We start from the raw sequence: 8,436 nt of genomic DNA, 5'->3' as shown, positions 1-8,436 counted from the left end.
GGGGGTGGAAGACAAGTTTGCCAAACAGAAGAGGAAGAAGGCGTGGGGCAACGTTGAGCCGGCTGGCCAAGCAGAGGGCAAAGCCTGAGCACAAGAGTACAAGAGTGATGAGAGAGAGAGAGAGTATGGGAGGAGGCTGCCAGGACAGGCAGGGCCTGGAAGTTGGCTTTGTTCCTTGCACAGGGTTTAAGATCTGGAGGTGGGGCTGTTTCTGGTCCCTGATGGCAACAGAAGCAGGGAGACCACAAGGCAGCCCAGGGAGAGATGGGGTGTCCTGATGAGGTGGGGAGAGGAGTCGGCTGAGAGCTGCTTAGGGGACAGCATCTGCATGAAGGTTTCCTGTGGGTGTGGGGAGTGAGGGGGAATGATGAGGGTCCGCAACTTGGAAGCCCTGGAGACCAGGTCTCAGAAGGAGAGGTGAGTTTAGATTCATGGCAAATATGAGGGTGTGAGGAGGGGTGAGGCGACAGCTGGGCGGGGTACAGGCGGGAAGCCAAGACTCCCAGGCAGTACCCCCTGGGAGCCCCAGCAGGTTGGGAACAGGCAGAGGGGGTGGGAAGAGGTCCAGATGGGAAGGCACACTCATGGCAGGCACGTGCATGCACACACACACACACACACACGCGCGCGCGCGCGCGCACTTGCATGTGTGCTAGAGACCAGGAGGAAGGGGAGAAGACAGAGCCTGGGGGGGGAGGGAGGGAGACACGTGGTGTGAGACAGAGTCAGACATGGGCACATCTGGAAAAATCAGGGAGAAAGGAGAGGGAGGCCCAGAGAAGGAGAAAGAGGGAGAGAGCAGGGGAGCAGAGAGACAGAGAGACAGAGAGGCGCAGGGCAGAGAGAGGGAGGGAGGGATAGAGTTAGTGTTGGGGAAGAGAGAAGGACAGACCCCGACGGTCAGACACAGAGCTGGGGAATCACACACACAAGACCTCAGCGCCAGGGCCCTCAGTGCTGCCTTAGAGACAGAGGGCAGAGAGAGGGGAAGAGACGCTCCCTCTCCCTCCCTCCCTCCCCGCCCCCTCACCCCCCACACACGCACGCACGCACTCACACGCACGCATGCACACACGAACACACACACGCAGCACAGCCCAGCACGCCAGGGGTGTTGACTGAACAGAGGGATGAAAGCCAATGACTCACAGACCGAGCACAAAAGAAAGAAGCCCGCAGAGAGAGGCCATGCAGGGGGCTCTCTCTCACCCCCTCTCTCATTCTGGGGGGAGGGGGTGTGTGCGTGTGTGTGTGTGTGTGTGTGTGTGTGTGTGTGTGTGTGTGACTTCCGGGGCTAGAGCAGGTGCGGTGGGACAGTCGGATGCACAGACAGATGGACCAAGAGCAAAGGACCGTGTGCGTGCAGCACAGTGAGACAGACACACACGGGAAAGCATCTGATGCTCAAAAGTCAGCCAGTGCTTCAGAGAAGGAGGTGTGACAGACAACCAGATGGACAGAAGCCACCCTCACACAGGGTGAGAGGAAACTGGGGCCTCAGGCTCGCAGAGCAAGAGGGGAAGACAAGGGAGAACAGGAGCTAAGGGGCCAGGCCGCACGGGCCCCTCCATCGTCCCTTCTTTTCCTCCCCCACGAGTCCCTCCCGCACCTGCCTGCCAGGAGCGCCATCCTGGGCCCGGGTGACCCGGAGCCTGGACCAGCACATGGTGGGGCAGGAGCTCTTCGGGAAGCCCCTTCCCTCCAGAAACCACTGGCTAGCCCAGGGTAGCCCAGATTATCCCAGGAACATGAAGGCCAGAGAAAGGAGAGTCCGGCCTTTGACAGGGGGCCCTTTGAGACTCAAAAGCCATTGCAGATAAATCGTACCATGCATTATTATTCAGCCATAAGAAAGGAATGAGGTCTTGATACATGCCACAGTGTGGGTGAACCTCAAAAAACTTACTCTAAGTGAAAGAAGCCAGACTCGAAAGGTCACATTTCCTATGACTCCTTTTACATGAAATATCCAGAATAGATAATCCACAGACCAGAAAGCAGGTCCATGGTTGCCAGGGACAGGAAAGGGGAGGAGAAACAGGGAGCAACTGCTTAACCGGTATGGGATTTTATTTGGGGGCAAATAAAAAAAGGTTTTGGAACTGGACAAAGGTTGCATAACATAGTCGATGTACTAAATGCCACTAAGCTGTTCACTAAAATGGTTAATTTTGTTATATGAATTCCACCTGGATAAAAAATGTGTTTCATTTTTTAAAAAGTAGGAGTTCACTAAGCAGACACTCGGGGAAGGGATTTCCGGTTGGAAGGACCAGCACATACAAAGGTGTAGGGGCTTGACAGCTAGGTGAGGAGGGAGGTATGGCTGAGTGGGGGGAGGGACTTGGAAGCAGGAGACTGTATAGGAGGTGGGGCGGGCTTGACCACTTCTTGGAGGTGGGAGTGTATGATCCATGCTGCCTTGCCAGGAGAATGGGGGAAGACCCGAGACAGGGAGACTGTGAGGAGGCAGGTGTCTGAGCCACCAAGTGCAGGCTGCAGTTAGCCAAGGTGGGGGGGTGGGCAGATTGGGAAGGCCAGGATGGAACTAGGAGATGGGGTGAACAGGAAGAGGCACTTTCTTGCACTCTGGCCAGACAGGGCTTAGAAATTAGATTGTTCACTCAGTCATCAAACATGAGTGCCTTCTGCATGCAGGACAGTGTTCTAGGAGCTGGAGACCCAGCACCGAACAGACAGACTCTCCCTGCCCTCCTGAGGCACACAGCGCACTAGCATGAAAGACTGAAGATAAGCCAATATATCAGTATATAGGCTGACAGCCAGCAGCGGTAAGTGCTCTGAAGACAAATACAGCGGGGTAGGGGTCAGAGAGCCATGGGGGATGCTATTTTAGACCAAGCGGTCTGGGAAGGCCTCTCTGAAGAGGAAACTTTGGAGCAGAGAACTGAAGGGCATAAGCAAGCATACAGATCTCAAGGAAGAGCCCTCCAGGCAGCAGGGACAGCAAGTGCAAAGGCCCTGAGGTGGGAGCAGTGTGTTGCATTTAGGGAAAGACAAGAGCAGGGAGGCTGGAGCAGTCGGAGGTGAGGAGGGACCACAGAAGGGGAGCCAAAAGGCCTTCCCATAGGTTGAGGTGAGTGCTTTTGCTTGGGTTCTACAGAGACATGCCCCTTGAGGGAGGTGGACCCTAGTGAGGACAGGGGGTTAGAAAGGATAAGAGGAGTCATGTCAGGCCCCCCAACCCCAGCCTACTGCCGGAGGGGAGGGGACGGGACTTCAGACGGGTGCCCGCACCCAGATGCAGGCCTGCCACACGAAGGAAGGGGAAGAAAGCTCCGGAAAGGCTCAGACAGAGGGCGGGAGGGAGCGAGGGGAGCTGAGCAGTGAGGCAAGACCCCCACACAGCCAGGGCCTCCAGAATGACGCGCGAGGGGACAGCAGTGGCAGCTGTGGCAGCCGGGGCTCGGCACGAGGTGTGACGCACGCCTCCTGCTTGCGGGCTTGCAAGGCGGCCAGACACAGGCGGTGACGTACAACCCCGACAAAGCCCCCAGGAGAGAGCGGGGACACAGAGAAGGAAGCAGAGGGTGGGGGGAGAGTCGTGAGGCAGATAGCCAGGCAGCGGGATCGGTGGCTAACGGGACAGACAGGAAGCCTGCAGCATCTCCAAAGCCCCCAAAGAGAGAAGGACACATGGACAAAATCACCCAGACAGACCCCTACCCTCGGGGAGACACAACCAGAGACACAGTGATCCTCACAACACAAGGAGACACGGCCAGGAGGGACCCTTCCTGACATCCGGACAGACATCCCCGCACGCTCATCCCTGCACACGGACGGGACTAGCCAGCATACACACCACACACACACACACACACACACACACACACACACACACACACACACACAGAGAGAGAGACAGGAAGAGCAGCGCCTCACATACACACTGGGTGCACAGGGACGGGTGCACAGGCAGACCTCAAAATGCCTGACATGGACAGAGACGCACAGACCCTCACTCTGAGATGGACGGAAAGGCACTCTCTGCCATCGGACACAGATGCGCGGGGAGTTGGTAGAAGTGAGAAGATGAAGATGAGGAAGAGCAACAGAGGCCATGGGCCACACCCCAGGCCACCCGGCTCTGGGTCCCCCTTCCACCTAGGGTACCAGGCCACATGGAGGCCTTGACCCTGAGGCCTGCCCCACCGTGGGTGCTCAGTCACTGTTTGTTGACTGAACACATGACCGAATTTGCCAGATGTCTGAAGGTCACTCTGGGAGGCCAAGTGCAGGCCAGAGCACTGCCACAGGTGGCAGGGGACAGGGAAGCCAGTGAGGACACTGGAGCATAGCCCAGGGGAGGGGACAGAGCCCAAGCAAAGGCAAGGTGCTGGAATGGAGAGGAAGGAATGGGTCAAGGCCCGTTTGGGGAACCATGTGAATAGGAAGGGGGCAAGGAGGGGAAAGGGGAGCGACACAAGCCCAGGGGTGGACCTGGTGCTGAATGGGCAGTGGTGCCTATGGAAAGTCCAAGAGGCAGGTATATAGAGAGATCTGCTCCCTGGGGGTGGTCCCCACAAAGGGAGAGGTGAGGCCCAGTGTAAGTGAGGTCAGCAGGCTCGAGCCGGAAGGGAAAAGAGGGCAAGACACAGAGAAAGAGCCATCTGGGAGGTCGGGGGAGAGTCCGGAGACACAGAGTCACGGACTCCACAGAGGCAGACCCCGGGTTTGCTGGCAGGTGGGAGAGGTCGTGGTGGGAGCCGTTTGGGGGCGTTGATCACAAAATGCAGCTGGACAGGGAGGGAGAGGGAGGTGCTGACGTGAAGACAGCCCTGGGACCGGAAGGCGGAGGGGAAGGGTGAGGCTTAGAGGAGGGGATCCTGCCCTGGGAGAGATGAACCTGGTGCGTGCCCAGGTCAGGGGCTTGGCTCCAAGATCCCAGCTAGAAACCCGATGGCAATGGGTCAACTGTGGGCAAAGAGAGTTTGCAAAGGGGGTTGGGGAGATGGGAGGGGCGGGGGGGGTGGCGAGGCCAGAGCTGGGGTGGACATGCACACTAGCTCAGCGACAGCCAGCTCTCACCCACCCCTCAGAGACAGCGAGGGAAGGCCTGGAAAAATCTAGATGGAGCCCCCAGGAGCGGGAGAGGAGAGGCAGAGGTGGGGGAAGCAGTGAGTGAGGGGGAGGCAGTGGGTGAGCGGGGACACACACACACACACGCGCACACACACACACACTCCTGCAGTGACGCACAGAATGGAAGCAGAATTCAATAATGGCTTAGAGGAGAAGCAGGGGGAGCAGGAGAGAGGGAGGGCGTTAGACACACAGCCCAGTCTTAGGAGGTACTAACAATTGTTGAAGGAAGGAACAAAGATGAGGAACTCCCGGAAGGGAAGCAGCAACTAGGAAAGTCCTCAGACAGACAGAATGTCACACACATACACAGTGAGAACCAACCCCCCCCCGCCGCGCCCTGAGAGTAAACAGTAACAGTCAGAATATAGGTTCGGGGTTGGGGGGGCAGTCATGGGAGAAGGAGGCTTCTGGGCACTGGGCAGTCTGGGTCTTGCTCAGGAAGGGGGATCCACAGGTGTAGACACATGTAAAATTCACTGAGGTTTTCCACTTAAGGTTTGTGCACTTTATGGTATGTAAGTTATTTTATTTATTTTTACTGAGAGAAAGGATAAGAGAGGGAAGGAAAGAGGTATGTGTCAGACAGGGAGAGAGGAACGAAAACACACACACACACACACACACACACACACACACACACACACACACACACCGATACCCAGGTAAGGACAAAGTCTGATGAAAAGGGACATAAAAAGGTAATGTGACCAAGAAACACTGACGTTCAGACCCTCACATGGAAAGGGATAGAGACTCCAGGAGAGACCTGAATGAGGAGGGGGTCCCACAGGGCAGGAAAGGAATCACCAACACAGGCCCCCTGCGCTGGAGGCACTCGCAGCTGGGGGCTCCTGGAGCAAGTGTCCACGACCATGGAATGGCCCGGCCAAGGTGACCTGTTCTGCGTGGTGACAGACATGTGGGGCAAGGGGCAGGGATGGTGCTGAGTCTGGGATGGGCCTCAAGGGGTGCAGGGGCAGGGGGCAGGGAGGGGAGTTGGTGAGGGGCCCAGGAGCTCACACAGAAGGGCAGGGGGGAGATGGAGGCTGGTGTGGGGGCCCAGATGGCCCCGTATTGTGCAGGGGAAGACAACAGGGGGTCCAGCAATGGGGGTTAGGAAGAGGGCCTAGAACTAACTCTCAGACACACAGACAAATGGATGGATACACAGACAGATCACCGTATGCTTATCCACAGAGTGAAAGCAAATGCCGGACAGAGTCTCAGAGATGGATGTGGAAGGAGAAAGAGTCTGGGGAAGTGGGAGAGAGACAGATAGCAGTATGTCTTGAAAAATCCAGATGGAGCCAGAGGGGGGATGGGGAGCAGAGAGCAAGAGGGTGAGAGGGATCTGTCTCTCACACACACACACACACACACACACACACACACACACACACACACACACACACACGGCTGGGCAGGAGCAGCTGTCTCGTGAGGAGTGTTCTGGGAAGAGCCGAGGAGGAAGACCCCCCCGTGGATGGCACTGACCCTCCAAGTGTTGAAGGGCAGCGTCAGCTGCCCACCCTGGAAACCCAACAAGCCTGCAGAGGCGGGGAGGGGGCGTGGGCTCAAGGACCCCCCCCCCCCAGAGGGCCACACAGACGCGAGCGAGCGCAAGCCTGCGAGGCTCCGAGCAACCGCTGAGGGCTGAGTAAATGAGTGGGGGGAGAATGTTGTGGAGCGCGCACACACACACACACACACACGACTGTGCGGTCACATCTGAGTGGGGAAACCTACCTACTGCTGGGGAACACATAGAGTCACGCTAAAGCTCAGAGGCAGACAGACAGACAAAGAAAGACAGGCAAACAAAGAGAGAAAGGGAGAAAGACGGTATGGGGGGAGGGGAAGGTGACAGACACACATGCAAGCAGGACACAGAAGTCTAAAACCAAGCAGCAGAACGGCCCTGAGAGAGGAGTTTGGAAAGAGGAAACCGAGGTGGAGACTGAATGAAGAAGGAGGAAGAGAAAGATCAGCTGAGGAAGAGGGAGATGCACCGAGCCCCGCTGGGCTGCCGCTTAAGGCTGCAATTGGGATTTTAAATGCAAATGAATGAAAGAGATGTCTGAATGCATGTGTGGTACATACAGCCCATGCTGGGCTCCCGCAACGGTGAGGGAGTCCGGAGGGACCATATGCCACACCCAGCGCCCCTCCCACACACACACACACACACACACACACACCACCCCTCCCACACACCACACACACACCACTACCCCCACACACACCACACACACACACCACCCCTCACACACACCACCCCTCACATACACCACACACACACATACACACCACCCCTCCCACACACCACCCCTCACACACACCACCCCTCACACACACCACACACACACACCACCCCTCCCACACCACACACACACACACACACACACACCACTACCCACACACACACCACCCCTCCCACACACCACACACACACCACTACCCCTCACACCCCACCCGTCACACACACCACTACCCCCCCACACACACAGCACACACACACACCACTACCCCTCACACACACACCACTATCCCTCATACACACACACACCACGACCCTGCACACACCACACACACACACACCACTACTCCTCATACACACACACCACTATCCCACACACACCGCACACACACACACACACCACTACCCCTCATACACACACACACCACGACCCTGCACACACCACCCACACACACACCACTACCCCTCATACACACACACACCACGACCCCGCACACACCACACACACACACACCACTACCCCTCACACACACACCACTATCCCACACACACTGCACACACACACACACCACCCCTCACACATGGCACACGTGAAGCACACACACTGTACTACATACACGCCACACAAATGTTACACACGCCCCACACATGCTGCACACAGGCCGCATACACACCATGCACAAACCACACGTGTGTGCACACAGACAAATGTAGGAAACTCAGAGAAGAGACAAGACTCAGATAAGCCTCAGAGAGAAAAGGGAAGGAGAGAAATGGGAGATAAACACAGGAAAGCAGGAGACTTCCATGCATCTCCCCCGCCCTCTCCCACGTCCGTCTGGATGTCTGTCTGTCTCCCTGTCGGGCTTTCTCACACACCGTCACAGCCCCAGGAGAGAGACGTGATGACTCGATGGCCGTCCCACCCTGGCTCTGCCAGCTCCCACCCCCTGGCCTTTGTCCCCCCCCCTCACCCATTGCTCCTCGTCCTCAGGGCTCGCTCGGCTCTGCCTCCTCGGGGAGTCCCCTGACCCTCTGTTCACACTCAGGACCCCATCCCTACACTCCCG

The sequence above is a fragment of the Eumetopias jubatus genome, unplaced genomic scaffold (assembly GCF_037043125.1).
Source record: "Eumetopias jubatus isolate StellerSeaLion01/CBP00866 unplaced genomic scaffold, mEumJub1_p1.0 scaffold_9, whole genome shotgun sequence".
Taxonomy (NCBI): domain Eukaryota; kingdom Metazoa; phylum Chordata; class Mammalia; order Carnivora; family Otariidae; genus Eumetopias; species Eumetopias jubatus.
This window is presented reverse-complemented; position numbering follows the sequence as displayed.